The sequence below is a fragment of the Muntiacus reevesi genome, chromosome 2, assembly GCF_963930625.1.
Source record: "Muntiacus reevesi chromosome 2, mMunRee1.1, whole genome shotgun sequence".
Lineage (NCBI taxonomy): Eukaryota > Metazoa > Chordata > Mammalia > Artiodactyla > Cervidae > Muntiacus > Muntiacus reevesi.
Window position 1 is genome coordinate 34,490,990 of NC_089250.1, and position 22,375 is coordinate 34,513,364.

Genomic DNA, 22,375 nt, shown 5'->3' on the forward strand with positions numbered 1-22,375 from the left:
TCACACGGGCAATGCTGGAACCTGGTCCTCTGATGATCACAATGCCCTTGTGTCTGCCTTAAGGTCTGCAAATAACTTGAAACAGATCATGAAGACTGCCCACCCAGAATGTGTCAGACGTAATGGGGGCTTGCTGAGCCTCAGAAAGATGGCTTCCATCTAGGGGGTCAACGAACACATCTACACCTCTTGTGCTAGTTCTACCGGATGTATGGTATGTCATGATGCAGCAAGACCTGAAAGCAGTGGGCTGATTTCTATCAGCCACCGAGCTCCTCCACTATCTGACATACTGAAGTCAATTGATCTTTCATTGATAGCACTTTTCCGTGGCTTGATAGCACTTTTCCGTGGCGTAACTCAATGTGAAAGCAATGTTTTCTAGAGGGCCTGGGGGATTTTTTTTTTTTGTAGATCTGCAGCGTGATTGGAAACAAAGATCGTTTGATGCCAGTGTCCAGGGCCAGCCCTAGGGGCAGCCGGAAAGAAATGTGCTGCCCAGCAGCCTGGCAGTTGAGTCAAAACCTTATGGGGACTTTCTCTGGGCAAAGAACTGGGCTGGCCCCTGCAGGGAACACAAGTAGGAGACGTTTCCAGCCCCCAGACCAATCCAGTCCCTGCTGAAAGGAAGTATATCCCATTTTGGAATTGTTAGGAGTTTCTTTGTTTTAATATATGACTTTCTGTTTCCCCAAAAACTTTTTTGGCCAAGACTAACCTTTAGCCTGGGAGCTAGATTTTTAAATGTTGATTTAATTTCAAGTGCACAAGAAAGTGATTATTGCAATAACAGGGTTTCAAAACTTCATTTTGAGCCAGAGATAAGGATGCAAAGTGGCTGCACAGAGCACTTTTGTCCCAGATCTCACATGCCCTTGCTGTGAATTTTGCTTGGCTTCCCCACCTTGGGAGGGCAGGCAGGTGACAGTGTCAGGAGGAGGGGATATCGCACAATTATGGGTCCCAGTGAAGAAGCTATGGGAAATCTGCTTTGTTTTACTCTGAAGTCAAAACGAGAAATGATGGGGGGAAAGGATAGTTACAGAGTTTGAGGCTGACATGTGCACACTGTGATATTTTAAATGGATAACTGGGGCTTCCCTGGAGGTCCAGTGGTAAAGAATCCACCTGCCTATGCAAGAGACATGGGTTTGATCCCTGATATGGGAAGATACCACATGCCATGGAGCAACTACGTTCATGTGGCACAGCAACTGTGCTTGTGCTCTAGAGCCTGGGAGCTGCAACTACTGAAGCCCGCATGCCCTAGAGTCTGTGCTCTGCAACAAGAGAAGCCACCGAAAAGAGAAGCCCATACACTGCAACTAGAGAGTAGCCTTCACTCACTGCGACTAGAGAAAAGCCCTCACAGCAGAGCAGCCAAAAATAAATAAATAAAATGGAAAACCGACAAGGATCTACTGCATAGCACAGGGAACTGTGCTCCAGGTTACCTGGCAGCCTGGATGGGAGGGGCGTTTGGGGGAGAACAGATCCATGAACATGTTTGACTGAGTCCCTTTGCTGTCCACCTGAAACTACACAACATTGTTAATCAGCTATATCCTATAAAAAATAAAAATTAAAAACAAAACAAAGTGAGATCACACATGAGGACAGAGCAAGTCCTTCACTTATGATCAGTACGTTCTAAGCATTTGGCCTTCAGGCATCTGTTTCCTCAGAAATTGCAGAGATAGAAGTGATAAAGGCGAGCTTATCTGGGTGTCCAGAGCACTAAAGCTGATTTCATGAGATCCTGTTAATTCTGGTGGCCGTACAAGTGAAGTGAACTGGAAATACAAACAGCGAGGAATCAGCTGGAGGGCAGAATATTCTTCTCATTACAGCCCTCTGTCCACGTAGAGGTGCCCTGACTTGTCTTCGTAATTATATTATCCTTGGAATAACCCTGAAAATCAGAAGAGCTGGGCAATTGCTTTACAAATGTTGACTATCATTCTTATTTCCTTCAGTAAACTCGTGCTAAATTTCCTCTCTATGAAGCTTAGAGTACTTCAGGTCTCTTTCCTACATGGATGTAGAACTCCAGGAGCAGGAATCGTTTTGCATGTCATCGGAACATGTCTCCTTAGCGGTCTAACTAAGTTCCAGCTGACGTGGTTGTTCTGAGCCTAACACTCTTGCAAGGTATCCAAGGGATGAAGAGGAAGAAGAACAATCTCGGGAACAAGAGAGCAGTGTACTCGAGAGGTGGGGCTGATTTCTAGGCCAATGCGGCTTCTCACGAAAGCAGATGGATGGGCTCCGGGGACCGTGAACCCATGGGCAGTAAGGATAAAGGAGAGGTTACAGAAAGACAAGGACTGGTGTCAATGTTGGGCCTCGGCAGAACCTCCTCAATTTCTGCCTGGGCATTTCTTCTGCTTGGAAATTCAGGTCTTGCCAAGGCTTTGCTTCCAAAAGATGAGAAGGCTGGGTGGGGCCTCAGGGGCCCAGGCGACGCCCTGGATCTCTCACAACTTCCCTGTGTGGACTTTTCTGTGAGTCCTCTCCAGAGCCTGTGAGCAAGAAAGCCCCGATTGTTTCTATCTTAATTAAACTACACAGGAAAGAGAGAGCACAAACAGGGTAATTAATTCAGATTTTGTCTCTGAAACCCCAAGTTCCTTTTGTCCCCTGGCCAGTGGGCAAGAATGAACAAAAAGATTTTGGCAAATACCTTCCTCATTCTCCTCTGTGACCCTCCCCAGGCCCCAGCCAGCTCTCCAGAAACAGCTGCTGCTCCTAGAGATATTCTGGGCACACACACACACACACACACACACACACACACGTACGCTTAGCTAGCACCCTTCCTTGGAAAACAACAACAACAAAATGCATGATGCGTACATAATTTTACATCTTGGTTTTTGACAGAATTATTTCCCGGCAGTGACAGAAGGAAGCATTTAAATAAGAGCAATCACATTTAACAAGTGTCTTATTTAACATTTGTCTTAGACAAAACTTTCCCCAGCTGTTTCTGCCAGGTGGAGGGAGACTTCAATTCACTTCAGTCATGTCCGACTCTTTTGCCACCCTACTGACTGTAGCCAGCCAGGCTCCTCTGTCCATGGGATTCTCCAGGCAAGAATACTGGAGTGGGTTGTCATTTCCTACTGCACCTAGTTCTCTGACCAGGCATCAAATTCAAGCCCCCTGCATTGGAAGTGTAGAGTCTTAACACTGGACTGCCAGGGAAGCCCATTTGTGTTTTAATGGAGGTCTCGTTTCATAGATGCAATTGATTGAATCATTGACCATTGGTGACTAACTCAACCTCCAGTCCTTCTCCTCTCCTAAGAGGTCAGCGGGTAGTATAAGCCCAGGGCAGTGAGAGTGAGAGAAGAGGGAGTGAGACAGAAAATGAGGAGAAACAAATCAGTGTATCACTGAATTGGCTACAGCTTCAGGAAAAGACACAGGGGTCCTGTCTTGCTGGTCAAGGGCTGCCTGTGAGTGTTGGCCTTTCTTCAGTGCTGGGTTGAGTCTCCAGGTACCTTTAGGCAGTTTCTGATTAATCAGGTTCCATTTACCTCAGTTTAGCACTTCGCTCAAATCCATAAGTGAGGGTTGGGACTGAGAAAACCCACCACTTGATCATCTCTTCTTATCCTGACATGTGCAACCCAGGATGTTACCTTTGAAAGAATAGACCAAGGATGTGGTACTGAAAACTAGACCTCTATGCGCTGGTGCTGAATTAAAGCTCAGAGATAGAGCTCGGGTGAAGTAGAATAGCTTTATTGCTTTGCAAGGCAAAGGGGGACACAGTGGGCTTGAGCTCTCCATAAACCGTGTGTCTCAACCCAGGACGATTTGGTGGAGGATTTATAGCAATCACTCAAGGGTGGTTTGCTGATAAGATTAGTGTGTGCAGGGTCTACATTCCTTTAATCTGGCCTCAAGTGGTCTCTTGACAAGCTTCTCTGGTTCTTGGGGCTGTCAAACCAAGATCTTCTCTCTGGAATGAAGAATGCTAATGTCTTCCATTTGGTGGCAGTTTTAGTTCTCTAGAAGAAATCAAAGATACTATTACGTGTATCCGTTCAGGTGGAACCAGGACCCTGCCCCAAATCTGCACTACTGTTTTTTGACAACTCCTCTCTGTCTCCACATTCTTTCCCTTCTTTGATTAGCAACTGTTTGAATGTGCACTTTGGGGCTTCCCTGATGTTGGTAAAGAATCTGCCTGCTATGCAGGAGACCCTGGTTCGATTCCAGGGTCAGGAAGATCCCCTGGAGAAGGGATAGGCTACCCACTCCAGTATTCTGGCCTGGAGAATTCCACGGGGTTGCAAAGAGTCGGACATGACAGACTGCCTTTCACTTTCACTTTGGGACTCAGGGAAGGTCATGGAGGCTGACCTCTATTCCCTATAAACAAGAAATGGGGAACAGAAAGGCTTCTGTTCCCAGGAGCCCCACGATGTCTTGCTCAGTTTCAGATGGGATGGTGGGAGCTATCCTCCAGCATGCAGGGGCTGGCGGGGCATTGTCTACAGAGAACTCACAAACCGTGATGCAATCAATACAAGCAGTTGTGCTGTGACTACTACTGTATCCTGGTCAGTGATAAAATGATCCTTCCTGAAAAAAATCTTTTGTTGATCTAAATTCTAAACAATTGCTATGGTGATTGCTGACTTTCTATAATATATGTAAGCTAAAAATTCTCATATTTTAATTACTTATCTCTTTTTGATTTTTAAAAAATTAGTTATTTTTAAAACTTGTGGTAAAATATACTACATAAAATATACAATTTCCCATTTTAACCGTTTTGAAGTGTACAGTTAAGTGTAATTACGTACATTCATGTTGTGCAGCCGTCACTACCATCCATGCACAGAGCCCTTTTTCATCTTGCAAAATTGAAACTCCATCCCCATTAAACACTAACTTCCTGTTCCCCTCCCCCCAGCCCCTGGCGACAACCCTTCTGCTTTCTGTCTCTATGAATTGACTGCTCTACATACCTCATAGTAGTACAGTCATTACTTATCTAATAAATATATGATGCTAACTTACAGAGCTAATTGCAAAGTTATCCCCACAGAGAACTCAGTTACCTATATTAGTTTCAAGAGTAAGTTTTCAACATGACATAACTGTTGACCATCACTCAGTCACAGTTGGTGTCTGCAGCCTCTGTGGTCTTAGGCATAGCCACCTTTAAACCAATTCAGAATAAACAATGACTTTTAGAGAATAGTTTTAGAGAAGAAGGAATAGATCTGAGTCATTTCAATTCTATCATTCTATGTGACCACTTGGAGCTCCTATTTGTGTTTAAAATTTGAAATAGTAAAATAGAGTGTGAACTATGAGGTAAAATATTTTTGTTTGGTAGGTGTAAAATTTGGTTCACACATGAAATATTTTAAATTTGAAAAAATGTTTTAAAATTATTTTTTCTCTTTTAATTACTGATTGTTATAATTAAAAGTTACTTTTCTCTTTTAACTACTGTTTGTTGTAAAACAAAAAATGGACCAAGAAACTGGTGAGCTACAGTCCATGGGGTCGCAAAGAGTCGGACACGACTGAGCACATTTCACTTTCACTTTTCACTTCTCTTTAAGGGAAATGAAAAAATAGAATAAAGCAGGCAGTTGATATTTGATAATATTGTGATTTCATAAATGTCTACTAAGTACCAAAATTACAGAGAACATAGGTGGTTTATTAAAACTATTTACTTCAAATTTTAGTGAGATGTAATTGACCTATTATGTCAAGGCTGTATATTGTCACCCTGCTTATTTAACTTATATGCAGAGAAATGCTGGACTGGATGAAGCACAAGCTGGAATCAAGATTGCTGGAAGAAATATCAATAACCTCAGATATGCAGATGACACCACCCTTACAGCAGAAAGTGGAGAGGAACTAAAGAGCCTGTTGATGAAAGTGAAAGAGGAGAGCGAAAAAGTTGGCTTAAAACCCAACATTCAGAAAGCTACGGTCATGGCATCTGGTCCCATCACTTCATGACAAATAAATGGGGAAACAGTGAAAACAGTGACAGGCTTTATTTTGGGGGGGGCTCCAAAATCACTGCAGATGGTGACTGCAGCCATGAAATTGAAAGATGCTTGTTCCTTGGAAGAAAAGTTATGACCAACCTAGACAGCTTATTAAAAAGCAGAGACATTCCTTTGCCAAGCAAGGTCTGTATAGTCAAAGCTATGGTTTTTCCAGTAGTCATGTATGGATGTGAGAGTTGGACTGTAAAGAAAGCTGAACGTCAAAGAATTGATGCTTTTGAACTGTGGTGTCGGAGAAGACTCTTGAGAGTCCCTTGGACTGCAAGGAGATGCAACCAGTTCATCCTAAAGGAAATTAGCCCTGAATATTCATTGGAAAGACTGATATTGAAGCTGAAACTCCAATACTTTGGCGACCTGATGTAAGAACTGGCTCATTTGAAAAGACCCTGATGCTAGGAAAGATTGAAGGCAGGAGGAGAAGGAGACGATGGAGGATGAAATGTTTGGATGGCGTCACCAACTCAATGGACATGAGTTTGAGTAAACTCTGGGAGTTGGTGATGGACAGGGAGGCCTGGCGTGGGCTGCAGTCCATGGGGTCACAAAGAGCCAGACCTGACTGAGTGACCGAACGGAACTGAATTGACATCTAGCACTATGTAAGTTTAAGCTCCCATTCTGGGGCCCAAATTGCTGCTGGATGCATCAAAGACATCTTGGAATAACAGGATATGGATGGACTGAGCATAAACCTCTGCTATGGTCAAGGAAATGTCCCCACCTTTGCTCTGATCAGTGTGCACAGTGGTGTCCAGCACAGTTCTAAGAAATCATTCTCACAACTTTGCAGAGTTTACCCTTTTGGTTGTGTTTCTTCAGGTGGGATATTTTTGGAAATATGGGAAATTTTAACGAATTCTTAGGAGTCTCACCCCATCAGTGAAAAATGGTGCAGACTGTGGGTATCAAATAAAAAGCCTTTCCCAAAGAAGATGGGATCAGTATGAAGCTGTCCATGCCACAGATTATTTTGAAAAATTAATCCCGACTTTGAAGTTAGGAAGATCGGCTTAGATTTTATGAAAATGGCCTTTAACTCTGCAACAACAAAAGATGAACAAGTAATGTTGACATAGAAAATAGAATTAAATATTGAAGAAGAATACATAGCAATGATAAAAGATGCTGGCCTACACTGCCACAAGAAACCCAAAGTGTAATGTGTGAATACCCCAGTCATTTTCCCCAAGAACTCAACACTTATTCTAAAGGAACAAAACAGGTAATGTCAAGGTTTACTCTCTGATTTTTGGACAGGAAGAAAAACTTTGAAAGATTTTAGCGAATATGGAGGCAATGTATAGTAAATCTTCTGGAGAAGATATTTGGAAGACAATCAAAGTTTTTCTTAGTATGAACACTTTTGAAAGTCACTGGGATCAATTCCCAAGAACAAAATTATTGGAAGTGTTGCTATCTCTGGAGTTTATTGTGAAATGGGATTCGTGGAAGTATCTGCTAAACTGTATTCTTTTCCTAACTGTTTGTATTCCTGTTGTCTCATATGGAAGGAGCTTTTAGCAATTAAAATTAATAAGCATTGTTCTCAAATCAACTATAAGAAAGAAAAATGGAAAATCTGACCATAGCATAGACTGTATTGCATGTATTCATGAAGAAGATCAATCAAAGCTGAGTGTATTGTTGACAGATTTGCAGGAGTTATGACTGGAAAGCAGAAATATAATTTATTATTGTCTACTGCAACAGAGAAAAATAGAGATTCTTTCTCTTTAAAAATAAATTAATGCAATTGAAAATATTAATCATTCCCTTTTTTAAAAATAAATTTTTAATTTTAATTGGAGGATGATTTCTTTATAATGTTGTATTGATTTCCTTGGTTCAACAACGTGGATCAGCTATAAATATACATATATCCCCTCCCTCCCACCCTCTGTCCACCCCCAGTGAGCTCAGCCTGGTGCTGTGATGACCTAGAGGGGTGACTTTTTTTTTTAACTGTACTACTTATTTCATTCTTAATTTTTTTTACTGGCATGGCTATTATACAGCCATGTATATGTTATACAGCTATGTATATGTTATGAAATTTAATGAAAGAACATTTTCATTGTTCTTCTATTCTGGTCATAACTATACACTATTTCATTTCATAATTATGACTGAAAATAATTTTGTCATATAGAGGAAGGGAGTGTTAAAACATGATCTGCTCTAGGCATTGTGTTAAGAGTGCGGTTGTGATAGAGTTGTCTTTGCACACTGCACAAAGAGGTCTTTTTTAGTTGAGGTATTCAGAATACTGAATCTTCTTAACTCTTGATCAAAGTCTGAGGTTGGAGCTGAGACCTGCGTCATACTTGATATCATCCAGGTCCTGGGATGGTAGAGTGTATCACAAACCTCACTCATGATGGGTTCTTCAATAAACACTTTTTTTTTTTTTAAAGAAGTCAATGAATGAATAAGTGAATGAAAGACTCTTCTTTCTGGCAATCCCCCTTCTGCACAAAGAAGCTTGTGGAATTTTAATAGGACTTAGAAGAGATTTAAAAATACACACACAAAAAAATGTACCAAGGATGAAATTGTTCATTAGTGCAAGGTTTGTGAGGTCTATCAACTTTGGTGTGGTTTTTAATACCGTGGTTGTACACAGTCTAATTAGCAAGAAAGTAGGGACCATGAAAACGGAGTTCCTTTAATGAATAAAATTTAATTTGAGAGGAAGCTAAGTTGTTAGGAAAGATGACACAATAACAAGAAGAACTGCAATCAGCAGAAAACAACATGGAAAAGCAGAGACACTACGTTATCTGAATAGTTATAGAAACTGTTATGAGTGTTTTGGCTCTTTGATGCCCAAGCTGGAGAAATGAGGTTCAGCAATTTAAGACACTGGTGTGAAACTTAATAGAACTTTTGGTTCAAAGCTTCAATTGTGGATCCATCACATTGAATCTAAAATAGCCCAGCAACTCAAGAAGGGTGGTAGTTGCTTCCTTCCTGTTCTGCACTCACTGATGGTAATTAAGAAGTAAGCTGGGAAAGCTAAAAAAAGGTACAATGAAAAAGAGGAAGTGTGTGAAAATGGCTGATGTGAGATTTCAGTCCATTTTCCGTTTGTGTGTGTGCACTGTCCATACACCACTGTGGTCTCTCACACTAGGACTCCCAGCTCCTTTCAGAAACACACGAGAACCTGTCCACTCTACCGATTCACTGTGGCCCCATGGGCTATAACCCATCAAGTTCCTTTGTCCATTGAATTTTCCAGGCAAGGATACTGGAGTGGGTTGTCATTTCCTTCTCCGGGGGACCTTCCCAACCCAGGAATCGAACCCTTGTCTCCTGCATTGGCAGGTGGATTCTTTACCAACTGTGCCAGCTGGGAAGCCCCTTGCGTGCATGCTAAGTCACTTCAGTCGTGTCCGACTCTTTGCCACCCTATGGACTGTAGCCCTCCAGGCTCCTCTGTCCACGGGATTCTCCAGGCAAGAATACTGGAATGGGTTGCTGGGCCCTCCTCTAGGGGATCGTCCTGACCCAGGGATTAAATCTGGGTCTCTTACCTCTCTTGCAGTGGCAGGCAGGTTCTTTACCACTAGCACCACCTGGGAAGCCTGGCAAGCCCCCTAGTTCCTACTAAGTATGTAGGCTAGTTAAGGGCTTGGATTGGAAGCGTGAAACATGAGTAGAGTTGGAACAAAGAGAACACAGGGTGAATTACAAAGAAGAGGCTGTTGAGTTAGCATCTGCAAAGGGTTTCTGTTAATGCAGAGGAGAAACCAGGGGAAATGTGTTGACTGCAACATTATTTATAACTGTGAAATATCAGGAACAGCAGGGGAAAGATTAAGTAAGTGATGGTACCTCCACTTGTGAATCTCCATTATCAAGAAAAGGTGTATTATGAAGAGTTAATAATTAGACAAAAGAGTTGATCCATGCTTCATTACTGTAATTACAGCTGTCTTATGGGAAAATCTAATTAGACTCAAAAGGAAGTGTCTGACTCTCTTGTGATAAAATAGCACATTCAATAACATGGTTCACACCATCTGTTATTGCTGCTCTAGAATCAGCATTTACACTTCTCTTGTGCCCTTCTCCTCCTTGCTTCACACATGTTATTCACTGTACCTAGAAGAGTCTTCCCAGGTAACTCCTGCTCATTCTTTCGGTCTTAGCTGGGACCTCACTTCATGAGGTGAGGGGTGGGGAGAAGACCTTCCCTGACCACCCCATCCAAGACAAGATTTTGTGTTCTCTATACAGTATCATAACTGCCCTGTTACCTCTGACATTAGACCACATGGTCAAAGAGGGTGGGCAGCATTGTATCCCCAGGGCCTGAAACAATCCTTCACACACAAAACACTCAGTGAATATCTGGAAAGTCTTAATAGTAAGTGAAAATGGGAGGATCCATAATTGTACGTATAATATAATTACAACTATTCCTTTAAAAAAACTATCTTTCAAACAACAGAAATGGTACATTGTACAACAAAAAGTTGTTTCAATTGCCAGTTTTCTGTTGCCGCCATGTATTATTTTCACAACCTCCAAGGATACTCTTGTTATCTCAAAAACACAAGAGAAAAGAGGAAACTCTGAATTCAATGGTGCTGCTGAGAATGGTGTTTCAAGCATAGTACCTATATCTGTGATTTGAGTTTAAAAAAAAAGGCTGGGGTAATCTCTGGGTGGAGGGAAGTTACATTTATATAAACGACTCATATGTAGGCCACAGTGGAGGTGGGCCCAGAGGGAGAGGGGAAATGAAACACAGGACTGGTAGCATCTGCTGGGAGGCAGGCAGGGGACTGCTCCTTGGAAGACAGAGGACAAAGCTTGCAAGACAAGTTTTGGGAGGAACAGGGGTGAATCAGTGGATGCTAAGGAAATTGAAGGGATGCTGAAGAAGTAGCTGGGGAAAAGCATGAGAAGAACGAAGGACAAGCAGGAGCAGATAATCTCCAGGTGGGCAAGGATGGGCTTTCATGGTTTAGATCCATGAAGGGAAAGAGGGAGAGAAGCCCAGAGGGAAAATCTGTCAAGTGGAGGTGATGGAGGTGGTGATGGTGGGGGTGTGTGGGTCTGTGGATCTAGGGTACACAGGCAAACAAGGTCCTCAGAAAAGATCCCAAGAGAAAGTCGAAGAAGGAGACACTTGACTTAACCAAAGGCATCATCATAATTTATCTGAAAAGAAGTTCAAAGTACACACAAGAAAGGTGTCAAAGGTGAAGGAAACTTGGGAGTTCAACTCAGATGAATCAATCTCCCATGTGATGAAACTCAGCTGAAAGTCAGCAGGCATGTGACTAGCCCAGCGTGGGACCCAGAGGGAGGAACTGGGGAGAGGGACGCGGGGGCGGAGATGAGAAGCTGTTTGTTGTACTAGAACCACTGGGTGGAGGTGAGCATCCCCAACAATTTCTGACTTGATGGGCGGCAGCTGGGGCAGTTATGTAATGACCACTCCCAAGGACCTTCCTAAAATAACACAACCTCAGCAGCAGCTGATAATCACAAAGAAAACAATAGCACAAAAGGAAATCAGGGCGCGTTTTACCGAGAGTGTTGCACCTTCAGCAAGAAAAAACATGTCTCCCAGGGCTCAGGAGAAGAACCATGGAAGATGGTGGATGGGCCCTGTGGGGTCCAGGAGACTCGGGTCAAGGACTCTGTGGGACTCCCGGCCAGCCACTCCGATCTCCTGGAAACAGCCCCAGCCCTTCTCGCTCCGGCTCTGGCTGATCTTCTTTAGGGTTGGAGAGTCAGATCCAAGCTGGTTCCTGCCTGGGTTTGGGACTGGAGACCCAAAGCCATGCGGTTAATCATCTCAGTGTCAAAAGCACTGAAGTGTGTCAGTTCACCAAGCATATCAGTTAAGTAAAATGAATACTTCCTCACCCAGGTCTCAACAAAAACTGACAGAAGAATCTGAGAATGCACCAGAAACCACCTGTGCACGTACACTACCAATGAACCTGTTCTCTGTCTCAAGAACCAAGCTGTTGCGAGATCTCACCCCTGTATCCGAGCAGTGATGTCATCACTACTCCAGGCAGGAGACCCGCTGGGCCCACTCCCTCTCCCTGGCCAAGTGTGACCTCCGGGGCTTCTAGTGGTCAAGTCCCAAGTTCACACCTAGGAGCTGATGGAAATATAGCTATAGCTGCACACACACACACACACACACACACACAACACTAAAGTGTAAAACCTAGAAGCACAGAAACCACATTTCCTGGCATGGGGTGGTGCTGGTCGTCAAGAAGAGGGACTCAAACTGGTGACCTAAGTATGACAAGAGATGCAGACAGTCTGGGGGCCACTCAGATCTCTTGTTCCAGTTTATTCTCAGGCTCAGCTTCATCTCATCGTCAAGATTTCTCTTAGATTCTTGAGTCTATGAATTTCCCTTTGGAACTAAACTAGCTTGAGTTGGGGTGCTGACTTACCAGCCCAACAATACACAGAGGCTAGTGAAATCAGCTCGAGCACTCACCGAAAAGCATCTAGCTGCCAAGGAAGAGGAGCACAAACCTCAAAACAGAAGCAGGCTATTAAGGGTCTGGTGGGAGTTGAGGACCTAGAGGTTCTTGCCTTTTTAAAAATGATTTTTCTTTTATTTTTGATTGTAGGATAATTGCTTTATAATGTTGTGTTAGTTTCTGCTGTACAACATGAATCAGCTATATGTATACATAGATCCCTTCCCTCTTGACCCTCCCTCCTAGCCCTCTACCCCACCCCTCTAGGTGATCACAGAGCAACAAGCTGAGCTCCCTGTGTTACACAACAACTTCCCACTAGCTATCTGTTTTACACGTGCTAGTGTGTATGTTTCAATGCTACTCTCTCAGTTCGTCCCACCCTCTCCTTCCCCAGCTGTGTCCACAAGTCTGTTCTCTACATCTGAGTCTCTATTCCTGCCCTGAAAGAAGTTCTTGACTTTGGGATTACCCCAGTGAATGCTGCTGTAGGTGATTAGATCAAGCTGGAAAGCTGGGACAGGGTGAAAAGGTCCCTAAAAGAGCTGGGAAGCTGGTGGGGGTACAGGCAAGGATGCAGATGCTGCTATTACCCATGACCATGACCATGAACAGGATAGCAGTTTTAACCACCAAATTAGGGACCTCATCATTTAGAGGAGGAATTTGGCTGATGTAGGGGATGGTTAGGCACATGCAGTGCGTGTAACTCAAGCACTATTTTCAAGGTATAGTGCTTCCAATCTGCAAGATTAGGACATAAATGCAACTCATTAAAAAAATTATATAAAATGTCAGCCATAGAGCAAATCATATGTCTGCACACAATGCAGTGACCATAGAACCCCACCAACAACAGTCTCCGTATACTGTTGTTTTGGCATAATTGTTAACAGCACCCGCCTTCACTCAAAAAGTATCTGTTTGAAGGATAAATTCTATGGTCACCCCAGTGAATAGCTAACTTGATCCTGTGTCACCATGGAAGGGAGGGTTGGATTTCAGGGTCCTCACATGGAAGGGCAATGGCAACTTCTGCCCTGAAAGCTACAGGGAAGCCACAGAGAGCAGTGGGAGGATGGGAAGGAGGGAAGTGGCCGTTTGGGGAAGAAAAAGAAAAAAGCAAAACTGCCGGCCAGTGTCGGTAGGAAAAAAGAGGAAGATATAAGAAACAAATCAAATGATTTGGAAATAAAAAAATCAGCATGCAAAAGAAAACTGCTGAGGACATGATGGGTGGAGCTGCCAGTGAGGTCTGGTGAGCTCTGAACACAGGACACGTGATCCCAGGCACAGTGGGATGACCTTGGGGAACACTCAAGTGTCACAGATGGAGAGGAGTGAGTCACAGAGGTAGAACCAGACCGGGCAGAATCTGGGGCTGTGTGAACTTGCCACAGGCACTCAGGTCAGCGTGTATCACTGCCGGCGACCAGAGCTGTGCAGTGATGATGAACAATGAGTTCAAGACTAAGGTCTGGTCAAGGGGAGAAAGCATCAGGTAGCCCTCTGAGGAGTCTGTTGTTCTGAGGTTGTGCTTTTTACCCTGAGAAATTCAAGGTTTCTGGTCAACCCTGACTCTGGGATAGACACTGAATCCTAAAGATATGAACACCTTAGATTGACTCCTTAACTCAGCAGGACAAGAAAGATGAGATCCAAGGAGGTTAAGTGGCTTGTGGTGTCCCCACACAGCCAGACAGTGGCAGACCTGCAGCTAGAATCATGGAAGCCTGATTTTCAGGGTGGTGCATGTGTGTGGATCGTAAGGAACACACTGGTCCTTGAGATTTTTCCAAGAAACCTTTCCGTTAGGAAATCAACCTTGAGTCCTAAAACAGTGAAGGGCCTCAGAAACCTTGAAGTAAAAATCAGTTAAACTCAGGACCTTCTGAAATTATTTGATTATTCTGTCTCCCCACTATCCCACCCCCTGGCCGTGGAACATGGAATTTCGTTTTGAGAGGCACATCTAAGAATACACTTTGGAAATGCAATCCGTGTGGTCCTTGGCTGCTTAGAACACACCCAGTTTTCCTGGGGTGGAGGTACTGCCTTGTCTCCTAGAAGCCTTTGTGATTCAGGTCTGAACACACAGTCATGCTCTCTGGTCAGTAAGCATCTCAGCCCTCTGGACTTTCTTTAATTTCCACCTCTTATGAAACTATAAGCTGGATCTAGTCAACAGGTATGAGATCCCCTGATACCCATGGCTGTTGTTTCCTCCCTAAGATTGATTCTTTATGAAATTTACTTGGTATTTCCCATCATTCCAGACATGAAACCTACACTTCTGAGGAATGTAACCACATGCAGAAAAATTAATACACTAGAGATGCTGCAACTCTAGGAAAGGAAGGAAGGAAACATTTATTTATTGAACATCTATTAAGTAATATGTGTCATGTGAGATGCTTTACATTGTTTTGCTCACTTGGTGACTCCTTTGCCACAGGGTTTTCCAAACTAGACCATCTAGGAAAGATGGTTTAATAATTTATGAAAACATACCCACAGGCTCAGAATTTTCCTTGCAGTAGGAGTGAAGTGCATATCAAAAGGATGGGGTTGGACCCAGCAAATCTTTGATGTAGGAAAAGGTTTTGTGCAGTTGAGATACCATCTCTCCCTCCTACCTGGTCTCCATCCTCCCCGGTTTGTCCTGCTTCTTGGTTCCACTTAGTAGACTTATGCATAGAAAAGTACCAGGGAGTGAGTGTGGCATATTTCTTGAGTATTTATAACTTGAATAAAAACTAGAGGGAGGAACTTCCCTGATGGTCCAGGGGCTAAGGCTCTGCACTCCAAATGCAGGGGGTCCAGGTTCCATCCCTGGTCAGGAAACTTGATCCCACACGCTGCAACTAAGTGTTCGCATGCCACTATTAAGATTCAGTACAGCCAAACAAACAAGAAAACTAGAAAGAGGGCAGTGCTTGAGTAAAGGGAGTGAATGACAGATGATGACATTTCTGGCTTGTAGGGAAGGCTGTTCTGCAGGAAGAACAAAGGAACCGTGATCCCTCCCAAGCCCCTCAGACACACCATGCAGGCAGCTGTGTGCTCAGTCATCTGTAAGGTGGAAGCAGGGTGAAGACACTGGTGTGGTGTTTTTGCATCTCACACCTTTACTGGCTCTAGGACAGGCTGGCTTAAAGCAGCTTCCAGGTGACTACAGGATATCTGCACACCCAGGAGCCCGTGTTGGAGACTGGTCGCTGGATGGCTCGGTGCCCCTGTCCCAAGGTTTCCTTTTTCTTCACCTTCCTCACTGGTCTGTGTTCTCAGATTTCCCCAAAGTGCAGAATGTAAAACTTGGGTGTAGCTGGAAAACCGTTTTTCTTGATTTTGCTCTGCTCTGCTCAGTTGCTTCAGCCATGTCTGGCTCTTTGCAACCCCGTGGACTCTAGCCCCCCAGGCTCCTGTGTCCATGGATTTCTCCAGGCAAGAATACTGAGTGGGTTGCCGTTTCCTTCTCCAGGGGAGTCTTCCCAACCCAGGGACGGAACCTGCATCTCCTGCATTTCCTGCACTGCAGGCAGATTCTTCATGTGCTGAGCTACCAGGGAAGCCTGGTGATTAGAGAAAGTGTATGAAAAGGTCCCTGGAACAGTTAAACTGTGAGTTAAACTGCATTTTCTGACCCTGCTAGGTCAGAAAATGTAAGCACCATGGATGCACTATTGCTCTGGAAATCTGATTTGCCTGAATTAAGGGGAAAAAAAAAAGAAAACTTGAAAGTTTATGTATGGATGAGATTTGGGATTTGCAGCAAGCTTTGTTCACAGTTTTCCTGCTTGAAAAGCTGGATTCCTGCTTGAAAAGTTGAAATTTCATTTCAAAAGGAGAGAGAGAGAAAGGGGGAGAGAGGTTGAATCTTCCTGGCTACATGATGCAAACCATCTGGTCAGTCAAGGTCAGGACTGGGTCCCCGTGGAGGCCCCCAGGGCATTTTTGGAAGGGGTATTGGGGAATCACTCTAGCGTGCAGCTCTGTTCACAGGGCCTGAGAGAGAAATTTCCCTGGACCGGTGCTGACCGCTGTTTACTTCTCAGAGGGACTCTGGGCACCTCGCCCTCACCACTTCCTTCCCACGCTCTCCCTTGCTTTCTCTGCCGATCTATAAACACTACAGTATTAACACCTAAGTCTTTGGAGAAATGAATTCTCCTCATCTCAAAAAGTGTTATTCTAAACTACTGCCTGTAAAACTGGCTGTGCATGAGTGCTAAATCATTCAGTCATGTCCAACTCTTTGCAACCCCATGGACCATAGTCCACCAGCTTCCCTTGTTCATGGAATTTTCCAGGCGAGAATACTGGAGTGGGTTGCCATGCCATCCTCCAGGGGATCTTCCTGACCCAGGGATCAAACCCACATCTCTTAGGTCTCCTGCTTGGCAGGTGGGTTCTTTACCACTAGCAGCACCTGGGAAGCCCATAGAACTGGCTACTTAGGACTAATTAGTTAGTTCAGTTGCTTGGTCATGTTCAACTCTGCGACCCCATGGACTGCAGAAAGCCAGGCTTCCCTCTCCATTACCAACCCCCGGAGCCTGCTCAAACTCATGTCCATCGAGTTGGTGATGCCATCCAACCAACTCGTCCTCTGCCTTCCCCTTCTCCTCCTGCCCTCAATATTTCCCAGCATCAGGGTCTTTTCCAATGAGTCAGCTCTTTGCATCAGGTGACCAAAATATTGGAGTTTCAGCTGCAGCATCAGTCCTTCCAATGAATATTCAGGCCTGATTTCCTTTAAGAGTGACTGGTTTGATCTCCTTAGAGTCCAATAGCTGTTCAGAACGAAATGGAAGAGTTTAGCATCATCTTATGTAATTTTTTAGTTTCATGGCCACAAATGCCTGAACCACGAATTGAAAATATGCTATAAGGTGAAAGGATCGATTGAATATCACAGCAGAGAGAGGTCTGGGGAAGATTTAGCAGGATTCGGAGCTGGAAAGGTGATCTTCCAAGAAAGTAGGATGATGGTCCAAAAAACCCACAGTTGCCGAGGGCCTAGGTGTTTCTGACAGCTGGTTCCATCCTGTTTCTAGAACAACCTTGTTCAAAAGACACTGCTGGTAAGTCTGTTACATCATAGTTTAGAATGGGAGGCTGAGGATGGATGCATTCAAATTGTATATATTTTTGAAAGAAAAATATAAAAAGTTTAATGTGATAGTAATAGGGAACCTATGAAGGTTTCAGTCTGGTGGATTTATCTTCAGAATTCAACAGAGTGCTCCAGTGGAAGCCCTATTTCTCCAGGGACTACGTAATCTCAGAGGCAGACCCTCCCATCTCGGGGACTTGCGTGCGGTGTCCATCCTCAAAGTGAAGCTGCCACAGCACTCCCTTGTCTGGGACACTCCAATGTCCAAATAAAAAAGTAAAGAAATGGGGATTCCCTGGTGGTCCAGTGGCTGAGACTCTGCACTCACAATGCAGAGGGCCCGGGTTCGATCCCTGGTCAGGGAACTGGATTCTTCCTGCAGCAACTAAGAGTTTGCATGCTGCAATGAAGATCATAGATCTTGTGAAGCTAAATAAACAACAAAAAATGCAAAATGATTAAAAAGAAAGGTAAAATAATAGGCATAAGAAGAACAAACTACTATGTATAAAATAAATCAGCTGCAAAATTATGTAGTACAGCCTGGGAATAGAGCCAGTATTTTATAATAACTTTAAATGGAATATAATCTAGAAAAATATTGCATCACTTTGCTATACACCTGAAACTAATGTAATATTTTAAATCAACTATACTTCAATAAAAATTTTTTAAAAAGGAATAGATGAAAAGAGAAATATATACATTATTCTTTTAATGTAATTTTTTTGAAAGTATTCTTTGATAAGCTTTGTTTCAGAACAGGAAAAATAAAAAATGATTGCATTTCCTTTCACTACAGTAGTGACCATACCAATCACAGTCTCCATGGTCAAAACCACTTTTCTCTGATTTTTTTGATGCCCTATTTTCACTGCTATGAGTTAACATCTATTAGCATTAACTATTCTTCTCCTGAGATGCTTTCTATTTATTTAACATCCACAACAATCAAGACAAAATTCAGAATATATGCAGACAATACCCAGAGGATACTGGGACACAAAGCCCAGAATCTTCATTTATTTATTTTTTGCTGAAGTAAAAGAATGATAACGCCTTCCCATCAGGTTTTTGATGTTGCTTTATGAAGACAGCGTGCCAAGCACAGGTAGCAACTGATAAGACCGTTTCAACAAAGGGGTCATTATCTTCAGACTTTTAAAGTAAATGTTCCAGTTTGGCATAATTTTATTCAGGTACCCTTTCAAGAGGGCTTGTGTTTATATTTTGCATTTTACCTGAGTAGAAAAACATCTCGTTTCTCGTACTTAGGAAGTGGTTTTAGCACTTGGAAAGACCTCAGTCACAGGGTGTGATAAGCAGGCCCGGCACAGCTGGAGGTTCTGACAATACCTGCCCCGGGCAACCCACTGTGAGGAGAAACCATCCAGAAATGACACACGTCAGTGGCTAGGGTTAAGCCGTTTGGGGATTTGCATCAATCTGCCCAAATGAATGACGAAAGACCAAAGAAATCACTCAGTCTAGCGTTTGTACATCAAACGGTTTCTTATAAACCTTTGGTTGCGACTGTTTTTCACCTATTAAGACAAGTCTCAAAACTCCTGAAAGTTTAGCTGATTTCCAGTTTATCACAATAGCATTTTTTTAAGGTTTTTTTTTTTTTTTTTTTTTTTTTATGTGGACCATTCTTTAAAGTTTTTTTTTTTTAATTAAAAAAATTTTATTTTTGACTGTGCTGGGTCTTTGTTGCTGCACACGGACTTTTTCTAGCTGCAGAGAGTGGGGGCTACTCTTGTTGCAGAGCCTGTGGGCTCGAGGAGTTGTGGTGGACAGGCTTAGCTGCTTTGCGGCATGTGGAATCTTCCCAGACCAGGGATCGAACCCCCTGTCCCCTGCATTGGCAGGCGGATTCATGACCACTGGACCACCAGGGAAGTCTCATCTTTTAAAGTCTTTATTGAATTTGTTGCAATGCTGCTTCTGTTGTTTATGTTCTGATGTTCTGGCCTTGAAGAGTGTGGGATCCTAGCTCCCTAACCAAGGATTGAACCCACTCCCCCTGCTTTGGAAGGTGAAGTCTCAAACACTAGACCACCACGGAAGTCCCCAAATAGATTTTTTTCCTGTTGTTCTCTTTTACTATTCTGCTTCTTTGGAGTCATTTTCTGTGTCTCAGCCTTTGGGAGCAGCATCAGGCTTCTCTGGTACAAAGCTGCTGGGGACTTTGCATCCTCTTATCCCTCTGCCTCTCCTTAGTCCCATGGATGGAGGAGCCTGGCGGGCTACAGTCCAGGGGGTCTCAGCGCAGCAGCACCACCTTTAGTAGTTTTGGGGTCAGCCTGCAGCCCCTCTAGGTGGCCAAGCTTCAGTCATCACGAGAGAGTTCCATTTGAATATCTGAATGAGGTATCAAAATGAATTTTCCAGTGAGAGACTGTTAGACACCCCCCCCCCCCCACCCCCACACACACTCTACCCTCTGACTGTTCCCTCTCTTGTTTCCTTGGCTGCTCCGTACTCAGCCCTTGTCAGGTTCCACAGGCCTCTGCCCGAGGTTGGGTCTCTCTTCCTGAAACACGTCACTTATTCCCAAGGATTTGAATTACCATCTGTCTATGCCTTAGCGACTCAAAGTTGCCAGATTTTTCTATTAAGTCTGTGAATCTAACTGCTTACTTGACATCTTGACCCAGGAAACTTTCAGACAACTTAACCATCATCACAAAAATGGAACACATTCACATCCTTTGTTCCCATCCTGCGCTTAGGTATGTGCTTTATCCAAGATGCACAGCCATCCTCCAAGATGCCGGCCAACATCCAGGACACCCGTTTTCTTCCCCCTCCTTTCCCCTGTCTCCCTCCAACAAGTTCTCAGCATCCTAGACACTAATCGTAGGTGTTCATCTGAGGCATCTTATCAAAGGGAACAATCCAGTCTTCCTATGGCTCCTAAGAAAATGTCCCGAGATGATGTGGCTGACAAGGTCATCTGTGTCCCTACTTCTCTGCCTGCCTCCTCTGCGTCCTTGTCCTCCCTGCCCGCCACACTCCAACCACATTCACCTTGCCCAATCCTGTGTCAGATGCGCATGAGATGCTCAGTCCAGCTCACTGGGTTAACTAACTCTCACCTCACACCTACCTCTCCTCTCCTCCGAGGTTGCCTAGAGTCCTTCCTGTTTCTTTTTACTTGTGTGTGTGTTAAGTTGCTTCAGTCCTGTCTGACTCTTTGTGAACCCATGGACTGTAGCCTGCCAGGCTCCTCTGTCCATGGGATTCTCCAGGCAAGAACACTGGAGTGGGTTGCTATGCCCTCCACCAGGGATCTTCCTGACACAGGGATCAAACCTGTGTCCCTTGCATCTCCTGCATTGGCAGGTGGGTTCTTTACCATGAGCTCCACCTGGGAAGTCCCTTTCTTTTTACTTGGCTCCTTTTATTGTATATTTTTGTTTGGCAATATATTTTTTAAATCAATTATTTGTTACATGTTTGTTTATTTGGCTGCATTGGCTCTTAGTTGTGTCATGTGAGATATTTCACTATGACTCACAGACTGTCTTTAGTGTTGTGTTCAGGGTAGTTGCCCCTTGGCATGTGGGATCTTTGTTCCTTGATCAGGGATTGAACCCATGTCCTCTGCATTGCAAGGCTGACTCTTAACCACTGGACCACCAGGGAAGTCCCTTGGCAATGTATTTTTAAATAAAAGTTATAGCTTCACATGGTTTAAGAGCTGAATTGTTTTCATGGTTTTTAACTCCCAAATCCCAGTTCCTTGAACTTCCCCCTCCATTTTCTGCTCCCTAAGGGCATCTACTTTCAGCAGTTTTAATTGATTATTTTGGTAACATTCACTTCATCACTAAATAACATCAGTTCAGTTCAGTTTAGTCGCTCAGTCATGTCCGACTCTTTGCGACCCCATGGACTGCAGAACACCAGGCTTCCCCGTCCATCACCTGGAGTTTACTCAAACTCATGGCCATTGAGTCGGTGATGCCATCCAACAATCTCGTCCTCTGTCGCTCCCTTCTCCTCCTGCCTTCAATCTTTCCCAGCATCAGGATCTTTTCAAATGAGTCAGTTCTTCGCATTAGGTGGCCAAAGTATCGGAGTTTCAGCTTCAGCATCAGTCCTTCCAATGAATATTCAGGACTGATTTCCTATAGGACTGACTGGTTGGATCTCCTTGCAGTCCAAAGGACTCTCAAGAGTCTTCTCCAACTTTACAGTTCAAAAGCATCAATTCTTGGGCGCCCAGCTTTCTTTATAGTCCAACTCTCACATCCATACATGACCACTGGAAAAACCATAGCTTTGACTAGACAGACCTTTGTTGGCAAAGTAATGTCTCTGCTTTTTAGTATGCTGTCTAGGTTGGTCATAACTTTTCTTCGAAGGAGCAAGTGTCTTTTAATTCTATGGCTGCAGTCACCATCTGCAGTGATTTTGGAGCACCCAAAAATAACGTTGTCACTGTTTCCACTGTTTCCCCATCTATTTGCTCTGAAGTGATGGGACCAGATGCCATGATCTTAGTTTTCTGAATGTTGAGTTTTAAACCAACTTTTTCACTCTCCTCTAACATACTTACTTACTAAATAACATACTTACTACTTAATTTGCCTGTTTATGTGTCATCTATTGATTTCTCCATATGAAAGATGAGGATTTAATTCTCCTCCTGAACGAACCTTTGTGATATCCTTGGGCACTTTCTGATTTCTTATTCCTCCAACGTGTTATAATTTCAGTTG

General features: G+C 43.7%; 1 non-coding gene across 1 annotated transcript; it reads left to right on the top strand.

The window, feature by feature from the left end:
- Positions 1-17,937: 17,937 nt before the first annotated feature.
- On the top strand, positions 17,938-18,010 carry TRNAV-CAC (transfer RNA valine (anticodon CAC)). Its single transcript has one exon. It is a non-coding gene; the product is annotated as a tRNA-Val (tRNA).
- Positions 18,011-22,375: the final 4,365 nt, after the last annotated feature.